Below are 17,716 nucleotides of genomic sequence, written 5' to 3' on the forward strand. Positions count from 1 at the left end.
TTGTGCAGATTGTTGTGTTAATCCTCAAATCAGATTTCTAGGTGTGCAGGATGGTTTAGTGTTGGTCTGGCTGTACTTCATGGATGTGAGACACACAGAAAACTTTCATGCTGTTCTGCCATCTTGGCTCCTCCTCCTATATTTTAATATCATATTATTTATGTTTCAAGATTTTTGTAAGGCTGTGTAACCCAAATAATTTAAGTTATCTCTTAGATTATGGTATTGCAGTAATTCGTTTTTCTTTTTTTATCATTTGCTTCTGCGATTTTTTTCTTTTTCAAACACATTATGCTATTTCAGATGTATACCTTTTACAAATCAACTTAAGGTTTGCTTAAGCTATCTTGGTTTTAGTACACTATACAGGAACAAAGTACATTGGAACCAAGGGAAGAAGCTGTTACTTCTTGCCCTGTCCCTGCCACACCCTCTATTGACAAAGTTTGATTTCATGCCAGTTGGCAAAGGAGATCCAGCAAAATAGAAGGGATAATTCTTTCTGAAGTAGGTTGAAGAAAGAGAAGATGAGTAAAAAGAGATTTACTACTATACATAGTCTTTCTTTGATAATTTTTTTTTTTGTAATTAAGGTGGTAGATGAAGGAAGAAATGGAGTGAAGAATATTCTTTTGAGAGTGGAAATAATCCACTATCCACTATTTATCTACTAGAGTAGAAAAACAATCAGGATAAAGGATAAATTTGAGAGCAAATCCTTAAGTAAGAGAAGGTAAGATATCAAGTGCCCTGCAGGGAAGAAGATGGGTTATATAAGGAGAAGGGTCATCATAGGAGCCAGAAGAAAAGCAAAGTATGTAAGTTCAGATGGAGTTTGGTCACACACTTGGGAGGTAGTATTTTTCTTATAATTGTTTCCAAGATCCCTGTTAACCCCTCTGAAATCTCTCTCTACAGATAATCTCTCAAAGAAAGCCACGCAATTCTCCAAACAGATTTTTCAAAAGATCAGTTAGGGTTGCCAATAAAAGACAGGAAGCCCAGTTAAATTTGCATATCAAATAAACAAAGAATAAATTTTTAGTATGAGTATGTTTCAAATATTGAATGAGACATAACATTTTAGTGTAAGTAAATTTGGTATGATACAATATTTTTAGTAGAATGCATATTGGGATGTACTTATACAAAAATATTATTAAATATTTATCCAAAACTCAAATTTGACTGTGTGTTCTATATTTTTATTAACGAAATCTGGAAATCTATCCAAGTAGAGAACATAAGCAAACTCTGGTAAGTAGAAATAAGTATCTTTTAGAATATTATCAGTTATTATCAGATTGTATACAATCTTATGGGGGCAGTGGAAAAATGTGTAGGAAAGGTGTTAGTCACAGAAAGAAGAAGAGGTTACCCATGAAATGCACGTTTTTATGATTTAATACTTCTGCAGGGTACTACTCTGATGTCAGCAAGTGTAATGCTAATTAAGAAAGCTAATATCAATGGGCAGAAGACATAGACATTTTTCCAAAGAAGACATACAGATGGCCAACTGACCTATGAAAATATGCTTAGCATCACTAATCATCAGAGAAATGCAAATCAAAACCACAATGAGCTATCACCTCAAACCTGTCAGAATGGCTAAAATAAAAAACACAGGAAACAACAAGTGTTGGTGAGGATGTAGAGAAAAAGGATGTGCACTGTTGATGGGAATGTAAATTAGTGCAGCCACTGAGGAAAAAATTATGGAGGTCCCTCAAAAAGTAGAATTGCCATATGATCCAGTAATTCCACTATTGGGTATTTACCCAAAGGATACAAAAGCAGTAACATGAAAAGATACATGCAGCATTATGTTTATTTCAGCATTATTTACAATAGCCAAAATATGGAAGCAGCCCAAGTGTTTATCCATAGATGAATGGATAAAGAAAGTGTGATATATATTTTTCAGCCATAAAAAAGAATGAAATCTTGCCATTTCCAACAACATGTTTGGATCTAGAGAATATAATGCTAAGTGAAATACGTCAGAAAAAGAAAAATACCATATGATTTCACTCATATGTAGATTTAAGAAACAAAACAAATGAAAAAAGAATAAGAGTCAAACCAAAAAACAGACTCTTAATTACAGAGAACAAACTGATGGTTACCAGAGAGGAGGTAGGTGGGGGTAATGGATGAAATAGGTGAAAAAGATTAAGAGTACATTTATCACGATGAACACTGAGTAATGTATACAATTGTTGAGTCAGTATATTGTACAACTGAAACTAATATAACACTGTATGTTAGTTATACGTAATTAAAATTTAAAAAGGAGGCTAGTATCAGCCAAAAGTACCTTAGTTTGAAAATCTTTTGTCATATTTTTATGAGTATCATGAAGGCACTTAAATTAATTCAGTGCATTTTGTAAGTGCTTTACATTTTCCAGAGTAGGAAACTGAGCCTTCAAGTGATAAGTAACTTGCCCAAAACATTGGAAGGAGGTCTGCTCACCACTAAAGTTGATTCTATATCACAGCTTGCTGCCCCTCAGCAAGACATGTTGGAAATAAGACAATGGGACTTATTTGAATCACAGGGCCCTGTCAGAGGGATTAGGCTCCTCAAGAGCATTGTTCATCTGGGAGGCCTAGTTCCTGGCAGAACTGGAACTACAGAATAGTGACAACAAGGAGAAGAGGATAGACGTTCACAGAAAAAACACCATTTGAATATCACAGATCACTAAGTCTCTCTTATTTTCAGCTTCTCTTTTACTTTTGTCTTCTTTTTTTTTAATGCTTATTTATTTATTCTTGAAAGTGAGAGAGAACAAACAGGGATGGGGCAGACTGAAAGAGGTAAACAGAATCTGAAGCAGGCTCCAAACTCTGGGCTGTCAATATAGAGCCGGACACAGGTCTCCAACCCATGAACTATGAGATCATGACCTGAGCTGAAGTCAGACGTTTAACCAACTGAGCCACCCAGGCACCCCATCTTTTACCTTCTTTAAATCTATATTGAAATTATTCTAAATAGGGAATTAGGCTACATGGGATTTATGATGAATAATACTTACACTAAAGAAAACCGTACTTGATTTGGTATAAAGCTAAATATTTGGAAATGGAGAATATGCCAAAGGTAGGACAACTTATAATAGCTACAATAAATATTTAGGAGGAGTTTAAAGAAGGATGGCAGGGCAGATTGGGCTTGGGTAAGAGTGCAAGGTTTCCTGGTAGTTAGAAGCCTGGTAGTAGGCTTCATTAATCTAGTCATTCATTTCACAAATATTGAATTAGCACATATTATGTGCCAGGACTTGTATTAGCTGCAGAAATTTTAAAATTGAGTAGGTCACCATTCCTGGCAAATTCAGATGTACCCAAAAAAGAAAAAAAAAAAAAGGCAAAAAGAATTATTTACACCACCTTCAAAGAACATCAAATAACTCTGAAATAGTTGCAAGATTTCTCCAAAAAAATCTATAAATCACTATTGAAAAATATTAAGGGGCGCCTGGGTGGCATAGTTGGTTAAGCATCCTACTTCAGCTCAGGTCTGTGAGCTCAAGCCCTGTGTTGGGCCCTGTGCTGACAGCTCAGAGCCTAGAGCTTGTTTAGGATTCTCCCTCTCTCTCTGCCCCTCCCCCACTCACACCCTCTCTCCCTCTCTCTCTAAAAAATAAATAAACATTTAAAAAAAATTTAAAAATTATTGAAAAATATTAAGAGGTCTAAACAAATGAAAAGATATACATTGCAAAGACTCTGAAATGGAAGACTCAAAAATATAAAGACATTTTTTCACAAAGTAATCTATATATTGCAATTCTAATCAAATTTGTAGGCTTTTTTTTTTTAGTTTTTATTTAAATTCCAGTTAGTTAACATACAGTGTAATATCAGTTTTGGGTGTACAATATAGTGATTCAACACTTACCATACAATACCCAGTGCTCATCACAAGTGCACTCCTTAATCCACATCACCTATTTAACAAAATTGACAAGCTGACCCAAAATACTCATATGGAGGTGTAAAGGACAAAGAAGTCTATGCAATCTTAAGAAGGAAAAAAGTGAAAGATTTGTGTTATGAGAGACTTATTGCCCTATAATAATTAAGACACTGTGGACTTGGTACAAGCAGACTCAGATACACAAATAGAACAGAATACAGAATCCAGACTCATACATATACAATGACCTGATGCATGATAACAAACAAATAAACAAACACCTTTATTTAGTGAGGGAAATGGCCTTTTCAATAAATAGTACCCTGTCAATTCAGTATCCACAAGAAAAAAATGAATATTGAATTTATGTTTTATATTACCACCTAATTCTATTATAGATGAGTAGTAAATATAAAAATAAAAGGTAAAATGAAAAAGTAAAAACTTCTAAATGTCCACCAAATGATTGAATGGATAAACAAAAAATATATATCTATATAATCAAACATTATTCTGTCATAAAAAGTATGATAATGAACCTTAAAGACTTTATGCTAAACAAGCCAATAACAAATTACGTATATTATTTCATCCCAGTTTTATTAAATGTCCATAAAGGGCATATCTATAAAGTCAGAAAGTAAATTAGTAGTTACTTAGGGCTTGGGGATATTAGGAGTTAGAAGAGCAATAGCTCAAGTGAAGGGGATTCCTTTTTGAAGTGGTAAAAATGTTCTAAAATGGACCGTGGTGATGGTTGCCTATATCTCTTAATATACTAAAAAACAGTAAATGTAAATGAACCTTTAAATTAAAAACAAAAACAAAAACTTAATCATACCATTACACCATTAAATGGGTGGATTGCATGGTATGTGAATTTTATTTGAGTAAAGCTGCTATTAAAAAAAAAAAGTAAAAACTTCTAAAGAGCAGTAAACAAAGAAAAAATTCACGGCCTAGGGCTGTAGCAGATTATTAAACCATACAAAAAACACAGTAGACATAAAGGAAAAAATTCATAAATTTAACTACTTAAAAATTAAACTTAAAAAAATTTTTTTTAACTTTTTAATTTATTTTTGAGAGAGAGAGAGACAGAGCATGAATGGGGGAGGAGTAGAGAAAGAAGGAGACACAGAATCTGAAGCAGGCTCCAGGCTCTGAGCAAGCTGTCAGCACAGAGCCTGATGCGGGGCTCGAACTCACAAACTGTGAGATCATGACCTGAGACAAAGTCGGACGCTCGACCAACTGAGCCACCCAGGCGCCCCTAAAATTAAACTTTTTTTTAAATTAACATATGTCATTTATAGTGTAAAAATTCAATGTGCAAAGTAAGAGAAGGCATTTGGAATGCATATATACATAAAGGAATCATATTCATAATATATAAAGAACTCTCAAAACCAGTAACAGACAACCTATTGGTAAAATGAGCAAAAGTGTTGAATTTTACAAGAGGATATCCAAATAGTAAATAAACCCATGAAAGGACCCTTATCATCCTTACTGATAAAAGAAATTCAAATCAAGGTACACTGCCAAACCACTCTATACTTACCAGAATGGATAAAATTTTAAAAATTAAGAAAATGGCAAGTGTTTGGGGGCCTGGGTGGCTCGGTTCACTAAATGTCTGACGCTCAATTTCAGGTCAGATCATGCATGATCTCATGGTGCCTGAGATCAAGCCCTGCCTCAAGCTCCATGCTGGCAGTGTGGGGCCTGTGTGGGATTTTCTCTCTCCCTGTCTCTCTGCCCCTCCAGTGCACGCACGGCGCACTCTCTCTCTCAAAATAAATAAACATTAAAAAATAGAAAAGAAAATATCAAGTATTTGTAAGTATATGGAACATTCAGAACTCATGTACTGCATCTACCTGTCAATATTTACTGAACTTGTTTAGACTCATAATTCAACAATTCCTCACTCCTGAGTATATACCTAACAAATACATACATATTTATCAAATGACAAATGCAATAATTTTCATAACAGCACCATATATACTATTTCAATACAGGAAACTACCTAATACCTATTAAGCGTTAGACCTGAGAAATAGTCGTGGTACCCTTACAAAACAGACGGTATGAAGCCATGAGAATGGGTGGTCTACAACTACACCTATTAACACGGATTATCATAAACATAATAAAATATAATACTGAGAGAAAAACCGAAGCACAAAAGCACACGGATTGTATGCTTATATTTATATACATTTCAAAACCAGCTGAAATGAAACAATGACGATGAAAGTCAGGCTAGTGATTATCCTTGGGAGGAAGCAGGGAAAGGGGTTGCTAGTAATTGGAAGAGCATGAAGGGGGTCAGAATGTGCCATTTTGACAGAAGCCTTATTTTGAGCTAAAGGCAGCTGAGAAACAGCAGACACAGGAAGAACTCTGCCCTCCTTTATGCTTAAAAACCTTTGTACAGGTTACAGAAATTTGCATTTATAAAGGTATTTCTTCTCCCCTATCAGGGAAAGGAAAACAACTCTTATCTGCATTACCTTAGCAATCAACCCTTATTTACCACACAGTTCCCACCCGCCTTCTCACAAGTAACCACCCCTAGTGGACCGACCCTCTTACTACTGGTTCTGGCCCCATACTTTGAGGGCAAGGAGGGCTTAGAGAGAGGACGAGCCCGCAGACCAGGAGCGGGTGGCGGGTTTCTGGAGCCCGGTACTCACCCAGAAGACTCGCTCCTCCGGCACCGCAGGACACGCACCTCCTCACCGCAGGGTCTGGGCGCTCACACGAGGCAGGACTGGGTAACTGCGCGCATGCGTCCAGAGGATCTGAGCACCACGCGCTCGCTCCCTGCGTGCTGGAAATGGCTCCGCGGAGGGCCGGCGGGCAGAACGTACATTCCGACCTGCGGGAGAGGGTGAGGAGGTGAGGAGCCTCTGCATGCAAGGGTCCAGATCCCGGGTCAGCCAGTCGCGTCCCCTCCGGGACCTCCTCCAGCTCTCCAGCCCCCGTGACCCTCTCGTAGTCCAGTCACGCCCTGCTCCTCATGCCCGGGGCTGAGCAAGGTTCCCCTCGGATGGAGGTGGTTCCTTCGGCTGCTACACAGCTGCACCTGAGGCGTCCGCCAGGGCAGCAATCGAGGCTCACGCAGGAGAAAACGGGATCCAGAGAATGATTCCCAAAGTAAGTAACAGTTTTCTTCACCAAGAGCCTCATGATAAAACCACTGATTCATTAAGCCTCCTGGGCTGGGGTAGGATTACTCAGGGTGGTCACCTGAATCCTCATGGGATTTTATGAGGTACGTTAGCCGACTCCTGGATTGTGAACACAGTATCCTGCCGCCAGTGGCACAGGTGCCTCCTTGTGAGGCAGTGATAGAGTCCAAGGCCATCCCATTTCGGACGACAGCTTTCTCTGTTAGAGACATCCCAGGATTTGATGAGGACAGGCTTTGTCAGCTGTCACTGAAGGCTTGTGGGGGTTAACTTAGTAAGGGCTTTGAGGTGTACTGTGACAGCCTCCGGGCTGATAGAACAAAGATGGCGGCCAAATGATCACAGTGGAAAACAGAGCTACCCGCTAGCTTTGAGGAGAGGGAGGTTGGCAACTTTCCTTACTGTGGGCCAATTCTCTCCTGTGCCCAGAAAAAATCAGGGTGCAGTGGTCAAGCCACCCAGGTGGAAGCCACAGTCAAATGTTTGTGACACACAACCACCTGGTCCTATTTGGGGCCTACCCAGTAAATGCCTAGGTGGTGTGACCAGTCAGTGTCAAACCAGTCTGCCCCCTTTAACGTGGACAGAAAGACCGTACAGTTACAGTGATACCCATCCCATATCCCAGGTACAATGGGTTTGTTTAGAGTGGTTTTTCTGTTGCAAACATAGGAGTGCGTGAGTGCTAACCAGGGGTAAGCTGCGTGAATGTATTACCTGAAACTGGATTTGCCTCTTGCTGGGTGTGGAGCCAAAAGACATAACCAAGCCAAAAATAGGAAAAGGAAGGGTTTTGTTTGCAACAAGAGAACGCTGTGTGTATTTCCCAAAGCAGTGTCTCCTTGAACAACAAAACGGGAAGTTTTAAGCTAAGGGTGCATACATATTCATGATCATTCGAATGTGTTAAATCCTGAGACAGTACCTTAGTCCACCTGGCCAAAATGGTTTTGTCTGTAGTAATTTAATACACTGCTGTAATATTCCTTCCTTCCTTCCTTTCAACCAACCCTGTTGCCTATAGGTTAAAGGGGGAGGGGGGATGGAACCTTCATTCAAGGCTGTGTTCTTTTGCCCCGCCTTACACATCATGACCCTTAAAATGTGACCCTGATGACTATTCAACTAAGGTATGTCTACATGGTACTAAGTTTCTCTAATCCTCTAAATGGTGGTGGCCTGGTTTATGTGGCAACAAGGAAAAGCTTGTGTTAAGCCAGATGCAGTGTCCTCACAAACCACGGCATGTTTAGAACCCTCACGTGGAGGGAGGGGGATATATAATCAATTAGCCAGTTTCTCACCATTTGGGAACTACGGTGGATGGCCCCAGATTCATTTGGCAATAGCCTTGGGTGTTGTTTAGAACACACAGGAGGGCAAATGGTCAATCTTTCTTTTGTAAATTTAATTTGCAGTCTCCAGTAATATAAACTAAGAGGGTAAAGGAAAAGTTCTTTTTGTATTCCATATAAGAACACCAGAGAAGTTTCTAGAGTACTTTAATGATCTACTTTTTTAATCTTGGAAGTGGTTACATAGGTGTGATCCTTTAGTGAAAATTTATGAAGCCGTATACTTACGAAATTATGTGTAGTTTACTTTAATAAAAGCATAGTTGAAACATGAAAGAAAGAAATATTGAGGGCCATCCAGGTAGGAAATAGCATTAGTAAAGACAAAGAGGCAAAAAATACCAGCCTTATTCAGAACCAGTGAGGACAATCTGACTGAAGCCAAATATTTACAACTTCCATTATTACCAGAGATGAAAAAATGAAAAGGACTATTTAACCAAACATTTCACGTACCTGCTAAGAAATTGCCTCCTCTATTGAAGAGGCTCTTAAACTATTTGGGGGTTGTTCTCTGAATACCAGTTACAGTATGAAAACAAGGAAGTAGATATATACTTACAATTTGAATTTCTGTATTCTTTATCCATCAGTTTCAAGTACTTTAGCTCTTCCTTTGATACTTGAGATGTAAATACAGGGCAAGATTTCTGTGTTCTCTTAAGAGAAACCTTTGTATAACAAAGGTAAAAATGTCCTATTGAGTTTAAGCTAAAACAATATCTTTCTAATGGTGAAATTTCAGGCTTCACCAAACCAAAAAGGATAGATATGAAGGACAGGACTGAGAGATTGGGCAAGAATTCTGTAGTAAACAGATGTTCCTAGATTTCAGCAAAAATTCTAATCATAGAATCAGACCAAGGATGAGAGCAGGTCATCTTTGGGGAAAAGGCACCAGAGGGATGCTGCACTGTGTTTGACTTATAAGGGCCAGGTGGGTGTATGCATTCCAAGGATTCAATAACTATTATTGAATCCCTGATTGTATTTGAATTTACAAATCTTTCTGGATGAATGGTATGTATACCTGATAAACAGTATGACCTAGATAGTCTCTCTATTGCCCTCTTCCATATTAGATATGTGAGGCAATTGCTAAGACATCTTCATCATTCCCAAACTTTTTTTCTTTTCCAAAATTATGTAGAGACACTTGAAAAGTAGTTTCAACATAGAACCAAGAACATTCAGGACACAGAAGTCAATATATTTGAGGATTCTGTTTAGGTATTCTATTGAGACACTATTCAAGGTAAGTGCCTTCCATGAAAACCTGTCTCCCCAAGGGAGCTCCTTTAGAAACACTTGTTCCACCTCTTCAAATCTAAATATTCACCTGCAGTGATTCTTTTTGCACTTAATCTCATTTCTTTCTATGCCCAAGATTTAGGTACATCTTACATGCCCCATAAATGTTTCTGAAAATTGCCTGTGAATTCAGCATCTTTAAACTAGGTTCTTTTTATGTGCACTAGGGAAGATCACTATTTACAGAAACCCTGAGGTAAACCTTTTTATGGGGCACCTGGGTGGCTCAGTTGGTTGAGCATCCCAGCTGCAGCTCAGGTCATGATCTGGCAGTTCGTTGAGTTCCAGCCCCACATCAAGCTCCCTGCTGTAAGCCTGTCAGCACAGAGCCCACTTCAGATCCTCTGTCCCCCTCTCTCTGCCCCTCCCCCACTTGCATTCTCTCAAAAAATAAATATTAAAAAAAACTTTTTATGATTTGAATAAACATTTGATAAGGAAATGATCACCTTTTCATTATGCCTGGCTTATGAGTAGTCTGTCCTTAAAATGAGAGTTAAACTGAATTGATGTTTTAACTTATACCTAGTTCTAATTCCTCTCCAGATTTCTCCATTCTTCTCTTCAGAAGAATTGTTTGCATGATGTGCACCAAATTCTTACCAGGAATATTAATATTCCAGTGTGTTCTACTACCATTATGCCTCGATACCCATCCAATCAATGGATTCGTGATGATAATGATGGTAGATCTCAGACCTATCCTAGTCAGCATGCTTCTTGGACTCGTTTTCTCCAGCTTCCATTTAATGCTGAGCTACCCCAGAAATACAACTGATACCTTCAGTTAGGTTTTCTAAACTTTGCATTTTGTTGTAGTTGATCCCTGTAGTAGAGACTGTCAGTTTTTGTTTTTTTTTTAATTTTTTTTTTAATTTTTTTTTTCAACGTTTATTTATTTTTGGGACAGAGAGAGACAGAGCATGAGCGGGGGAGGGGCAGAGAGAGAGGGAGACGCAGAATCGGAAACAGGCTCCAGGCTCTGAGCCATCAGCCCAGAGCCCGATGCGGGACTGGAACTCACGGACCGCGAGATCGTGACCTGGCTGAAGTCGGACACTTAACCGACTGCGCCACCCAGGCGCCCCGAGACTGTCAGTTTTATTTCAGTATCTATCCTCTAATACTTACTCACTATTGGAAACTCCAATTTTTATGTGGGCAATAGCTTCTCAAGAAAAAAAAATGTATATATATATATATATATATATATATATATATATATATGATGCATTTCTCTGCTTTCCATGCACCTAGGCATGTCATGTGACTGAAGTACTGCCAATGGGTTGAAAGCAGAAGTGTTGTGTCCAACTTGTGGAGAGTGTCTTCAAAGTAGGGTGGCATACATTAGTTCCTTCTTTCATCTTTTCTGCTGGTTAGAATACAGACATGATGGATTTGATAAGGGAGCCAAATGCTAAGTATTACAGGGAAATAAATTAGAAGGAAACTCAGTCCCTCTATATTTATTTGAAAGGAAAAGGAAATACATTCTCTTTATTTAACCCAGTAGTATGTTGAGGAATCTGTCACAAGAATCTAATAGTAATTGATGCATTTCTATTCCCCACTTGTTAGGTGTGTGACTTTGGCAAGTTACTTGTACTTTTAAAGACACGTCCCTTATGTGTTGTTGAATGGAAAACATATAGCACTTGTCTTGGCTTGTGTGTGAAATGTAGGATTATCCATGCAAAGAGATTACTTTATGTCCTAGCTTATAATAAGTACTCAGTAAATTCTAGTTTTATTATTTCATATTTTCTATAGCTTAACTATACTTGAGCTCAGGATTACTAATTCTGTTGAATAAATATTCAACCCCTGACATCTGTTTATAGCTGTCCGCCTTGATAGCCCATAAGTACCTCAGGCCCATCATGTCTGAAAACCAACTAATCATATTGTTTTCAAGTTGGTCTTTTCCTGAATTTTCTTTTTTGATGAATGTCATTACCATCCACATAGTTCTGCAAACAAAAGAATACCACTTATTTTAGGCTATTTATTATGCAAACTATAGTCCCTAGATGATCTAGGTCGTCTTTATAATCTTTTATATCTATTCACACTCCTCTTTCACTTTCCTTGTCTCTAGTTTAAGTATTCATCTGACTTGCATTACTGCGCGGCTCTCATAATTGGTCTTTCTACCTATTTATCTCCATCAAGAAACCTTTCTATAGATGGGTATTTAATCAGGCCATCATCCTACTTAAAAGCATTTCCAAGGCATGCTTTTGGATACAAATAAAATCCAAACTTCATACCACAGTCTGAAAAGTTTATGTTCTATTTCTTCCTAACTTTCAGTTTCATTCCCTGTCTCTTTACCAATCAGACCCTTAATTTCAGCCATAAAAATAGCTAGCATTTATGGAGTCATGCACTTTTCTGAGCACTTGACATGAACTATCTTTTTTAATCTGCTAAACAACCTTATGAGGGAGATATCATTATTATTGCCAGATGTTATTGCCAGATGAGGAAAGTGATACATAGAGACATCAGAGGCTTATTTAAGTTTGCACAGCAAGCAAGTGGTAGACCAGGGATCAGCCTAAATGGAGCTTGAACTCCACCTTGGGGCTTTGCCCCTTGCCATACTAAACCCCATATGCACTGTGCAATTTATTTTTCCATTTCTTTTTCTAGAATGCACCCCGTTTGGGGAACATGTCTCTCAACCTGGGTAATTCCTTAATTTTTTTTTTTTTTTCAGTGGATCCTCCTAGAAAGGAGGACTCTTGTAGGAAGAGTTAGGTACACCTCCTTTGTGTTCCTATAACATTGGGCATTGTGCTTCCGTCACAGCCCTTACCCTTTATTGTTACTATTTCCTTGTCTCCGATCAGTGTATAAGTATAGATGAAATTTGTGTTATTCAATTGAGTGTCCTAAAGTATAAAAGAGTGCATAGGACATATTAGATATTTTATAATCATTTTCTGAGCAAATTACAAGAATAAGTAAATTGGTAAATGGAAGAAACATGCAGATGCAACAAAATAAAACTATATTATGCCATAGGAAAAGCAATTTACTAAGAATATAATTTTTTTAAATGTTTATTTAGAGAGAGAGAGAGAAGAGAGAGAGTGGAGGGGGGGCAGAGAGAGAGGAGGACAGAGGATATAAAGTGGTCTTTGTACTGACAGCAGTGAGCCTGATGTAGGGCTCAAACTCACAAACTGTGAGATTATAACCTGAGCCAAAATTGGAAGCTCAACTGACTGAGCCTCCCAGGCACCCAGGCAATCTAATTTTTAGATTTAGCTTTGGAGTTAAAGATCTGTATGGATTTTATGAGATGTCTTTTAATGTCCTAATTTGGTTTTTGAAGCAACTTATTATGAAGAAAAGCAGGTCACATGAAGAGGTTAAAATATCAAATATGACAAGTTATGTCAAGACGGAAATACACCCTCCAAGCCCTCTCAACTGCATGGAGCAGATGCTCTTCTTGGTGGAAACAGACACTGAATGATGTTGTGTATGAGAAGACTTGGATCCTTTCCTCAAAAATCAGCTTTTAATAAAAAGGACAGTCTCTTTCAGGGCCATTGAGCATAGGTTCACATCTTCACCACAGCAGAGAGGCAGTAGGGATTTATTGATTACACAGCTGTTAAGTTCCACCTACCCAACCCCAGTCCACTCAGTCTCCCCACACCTGCCTTGTCTGCTAGGAAATTACCAGCCAGTTCCCTGTCTGACTTCCTGAACTGTATTCATTCTAGGCTTGGTCTATCACAGTAGCCACACCTCCATGTCTTTTGACTGTCACAGCCCATCTCTGCTTTGAATCACCATGCCTAAATAAAGCTCTTCTCAGGGCTCTCTGTCCCCTGGACCACTCAACCATGTACTTTTTAAAACAGAGTATACTCAAATAGATATTTTTTTTAAGTTTATTTATTTTGAGAGAGAGGGAGGGAGAGAGAGAGAGAGAAAGAGAGATTGAGAGTGTGAGCAGGCAAGGGGCAGAGAGAGAGAGGAGGAGAGACAGAATCCCAAGCAGGCTCCATATGGTCAGCACAGAGCCCAAAGCAGGGCTCAATTTCATGAACTGACCTGAAATCAAGAGTCTGACACTTAACAAACTGTGCCACTCAGGTGCCCCTCAAGGAGATCATTTTTAAAGTGTCTTACATATCTAAGTGATGTGATTTACTTAGCCACCTTAGGATATGATATCTAGGGACACTTTGAATTCCATTAATAGATGACCTCCAGAAAGGATTTATTATCTCTCCTTATAGGTCACATTTTTATATTTTAATAAGAAAAGCAATCTTAGAATTACAGTGAGATCTTGCCCAAAATAATATCTAGAAATGGCAGTTTGAGAAGCTGGGGAAAATATCCTGTGCTTTTGGCCTTAGCTTATTGTAGCACTAATGTGTTTGTGCTACTAACCGAATTACCACTGGCATTTAATCAAAGAAGGAAAAGATCAAATACATACAAATTGAACTAAACAAGTGAAATTATCAGACATGCTTAGAAGGCGGCTGAGAAATGAGAACACAGATAGCAAGCTGTGAGCAGCCACATCAAAACCATAGAAGAATAGGTAGGGAGTGGAAGAAGCATAACTTCATGGATAATAACCAATGGCCTAAATACAATAGTACTTAGCCCTGCATTTCAGAAACTCCTACTTTGAATTTTCATGGCACACCTGCAGAAGACTTGAGAGGAATTTGGAAGATAAAGGTGCAAATAGAGAAACTCACTAGATAATTTACTGGCTCAGGAGTTATTATTTTGGTCAATGCTATATTTATTTTTATCTTCTTCATGAAAAATGAAATGAAGCATAAAATATGGAAAATGGAATTCTTGGCCTCTTGGTTGAGTTTCAAATGCTCTTCAGGCCGTTACTCCCCATCTCCTAATAGGCCTTCATTGCTACTCTGGTGGGTTCAAGGAGGAAGTGCTTCTCCCAGGAGTTACGGTGGAACCTAGAGACTGAAGATATGCAGCATGAATCTGTGACACATGGATTCAGAAGAACAAGACCAAAAATTTCATAAAGAAGATAATTTCTTCCTATGCTAAGTGAGAAAGTGGTCTTCATTGGAGTGAAGGCATAGAGTCTCAATCAAGGGAGAAGTATGACTAGTGCAGGCTCCATAAATGCCATATGCTGATGTATCAATACCCGAGAATAGTCTCTGCTTAGTTCTTAGATAGTAAGAACTCTTTGAGTAGCATTGGTATGTCCCCTTCAGTTGCATTATTGTTTTGGTTTATTTCTATGCAACAAGCCACCTCAAAATTTAGCAGCTTAGAATAACTGTTTATTATCTCTTTGGTTCTGTGGGTTGTCTGAGCTCAGCTGGACAGTTCTTGCTCAGGGCCTTATATGTGGTTGCAGTCACACAATAGCTGGGGCTGGAGTTATTAGAAGGATGGACTGGTCTAGAATACCAAGATCTATCACTTACATGGCTGGACTTGCTGCTGACTTTTAGCTGGGAGCCAGGGATGTCTACAGGAGTACCTGTACATGTACATTGGGCTCCTCAACATGATCACTAGGTTCTGACTGTTACTACCACAATATTCTATTGGACAACGGTCACTGGCCCCACCTCACCCAGATTCAAGGGGATGAAGAAGTAAACTCTGTCTCTTGATGGAGGAGCAACAGTATCATACTGCAGAATAAAGTGAGTAATGGGAGATATTATTGTGGTCATCTTTGGAAAATATAGCCATCAACAATTATTGACACACAATCGTGGGGTTGTAAGCTTTCAGATAGCATGTACCCAGACTCCCCAGTTCCTCCATATGTTAGAGCCTCTCCATGTGTCTTCGGAGCCCTTTCTGCGTTAAGTGCCCTATTCCATAAATATTCTGGGCTGTCATGTTCTTTTGGACATCAGTCTTTCAGCCTCTTCCCCTGTCAAAGCTCTCCTATCTTGCATTCTATTTCCTCAGGGTAAACATGAGTGATGTGGGACACTTGATTTTCTTCTATATTGGAGCCTCTGTCCAGATATCTACTGAAAAAAAAAAACTATGCTTCCAGAAGGTTTAGTACAATGTGACTGTTCAAAGGTAAACTGAGGTACATTAAAATTTTGGAGAGTTTTTTAAGCAAACATCTATTCCAGTCAGGCAGTGCCAAACCAAATATGATTAGGAGTGCTCCACCTGCAGGAGCTAAAGAAAAGGCTTTTATCGAACAGGTGTAGAAGCCAAACAAAGAAGTTATTTGATTGGCTATAGCTTAAGCTGTTGCTTTATTTGGGAAAGTCTAGTTGTCTGTTTATCATTAATTTAGATTTCTTAACTTTAAGGCATTTATAGGAATTGAGTCTGGCTTATATTTTGGTTTATTTATGTAAGCTACCAGGGTATTGGAGACACCTCAGTCTGATGGTCTCCTTGTTTAATTACTTTCACAGGGAGCATGTTTTTCATTGCTGGCAAAGATTTAGGCTATAGAGGGCTGCAGAGAGCTCGGATGTATAGTGTAAAAACTTCAAGAAAATACCCTTTGCCATTTAGTTTTTAAGGTTTGGAACAATGCCATGCATAAGAAGCCAACTTCTTTAATTTCCCCTGATGAGACTATAGCCTTGACAGCCTTACAAAGCCCTTCAGAGGCGAAGCTGCCAGGGCATAGCAGCTCCCATCCCGAAAGTGGGAGGAGGTGGAGGTGCCATACATGTACACAACCAAAACCTTTTACTATAGATGCAAAAAATTTCTGTCATCAGACCTACTTGTATTTCCCTCATGTCTCCCTAAAAAGTCCCATTATTAACCATGGAATAGGAAATAACAACCATTATACAAAGCAAGACAGTGTAGTACAGTGATTAAGCATCACCCTTGGAGCTGAAAGGCCTGAGTTCAAATCCCAGCCCTGTGACTTACTCTTTGGAAGTTAAGCATCTCTCTCTCCTCCTTGGTTTCTTCAACTGTAAAGTGAGGGTAATGATAGTAACCGTTTCCAAAAACTAGCTTGAGAATTTCATTTACCTGACATATAGAAAGTACTACAGATATTTGCTATTATGCTTATTTTGATCCTTGCCACTTTTGAAGTATCTCCATAATATTAAAGGAGAATAGTAGATAGTGTGACCAATACGAGATTAGATGATATGCATGCACCCTTTTGGTGTGCTGGCTGGTTAATGCGTTACCCCTCCCAGGGAATATAATGCAGTGGAAGCCATCATTGTATCAATATGTTCCTGCTGGGTCCATGGCTCTTTAAGGAAAAGAGCATATGGTAGAATTTCAGGCACCATAGGAGGTCAATGAGAGGAATATTTCTGTTGAAGGGGAAGAAACTCTTTTAAAGTTGCTGATTTTATCTACTCATCAAATTCTCTGATCTCTTTAAGTATAAAAATAAAATTATTTGTGTGTTTCTTTCCTTTATTCATTATAAAGTTTTATTCTATGGCTTTTAGTTTCTAAAAACACCACAAGGGCAGTGACAGAGGTACCTCCCAAAATGTGAAGAAGATCTGACTAGAGATAAATGGAAATTCAAAGCCTGTGATCCCATAATCAGGAAGAATATGTTGGCTCCAAAAACTAATAGAGCAATGAGAATAGGTAGAAAAAGATATATTGTTTTAAGGAGTATTCTGACTTGGATAATTACTAAGAGCTAAGAAGAAAAGTAATTATGCATCAACATGACTGCTATTTGAAAACAAACAAAAATAAAACCAATACTAAAAACCCAACAGCCAAAAAAATAAATAAACAAATAAAAATTGTTTTCAGCCACCTATTCTGTTATAGGAACTATTTAATTTACATAATAGACTTAGGAGATTTTATTAATTCAGTTTTACTTTGGAGGAAATCAAGACTCAGAGAAATCAAGTAACTTGCCCAGGTCCTGCAGGTGGTGGCTTTATATGCCAAAAGTCA

The 17,716-nt window shown here is 38.4% G+C and overlaps 2 long non-coding RNA genes across 2 annotated transcripts in view; one reads left to right on the forward strand and one right to left on the reverse strand.

The window, feature by feature from the left end:
• The window catches only part of LOC123381411, a 212,567-nt gene extending 205,809 nt beyond the window's left edge, over window positions 1–6,758 (reverse strand). The window contains exon 1 of the long non-coding RNA XR_006588328.1: window positions 6,636–6,758. This is a non-coding gene — a long non-coding RNA (uncharacterized LOC123381411). The remainder of the gene's footprint in view (window positions 1–6,635) is intronic.
• Window positions 6,759–6,973: 215 nt separating this feature from the next.
• Window positions 6,974–17,716, forward strand: part of LOC109493058 — a 202,608-nt gene continuing 191,865 nt past the window's right edge. The window contains exon 1 of the long non-coding RNA XR_006588327.1: window positions 6,974–7,098. This is a non-coding gene — a long non-coding RNA (uncharacterized LOC109493058). The remainder of the gene's footprint in view (window positions 7,099–17,716) is intronic.

Source organism: Felis catus, chromosome D3, assembly GCF_018350175.1.
Source record: "Felis catus isolate Fca126 chromosome D3, F.catus_Fca126_mat1.0, whole genome shotgun sequence".
NCBI lineage: Eukaryota > Metazoa > Chordata > Mammalia > Carnivora > Felidae > Felis > Felis catus.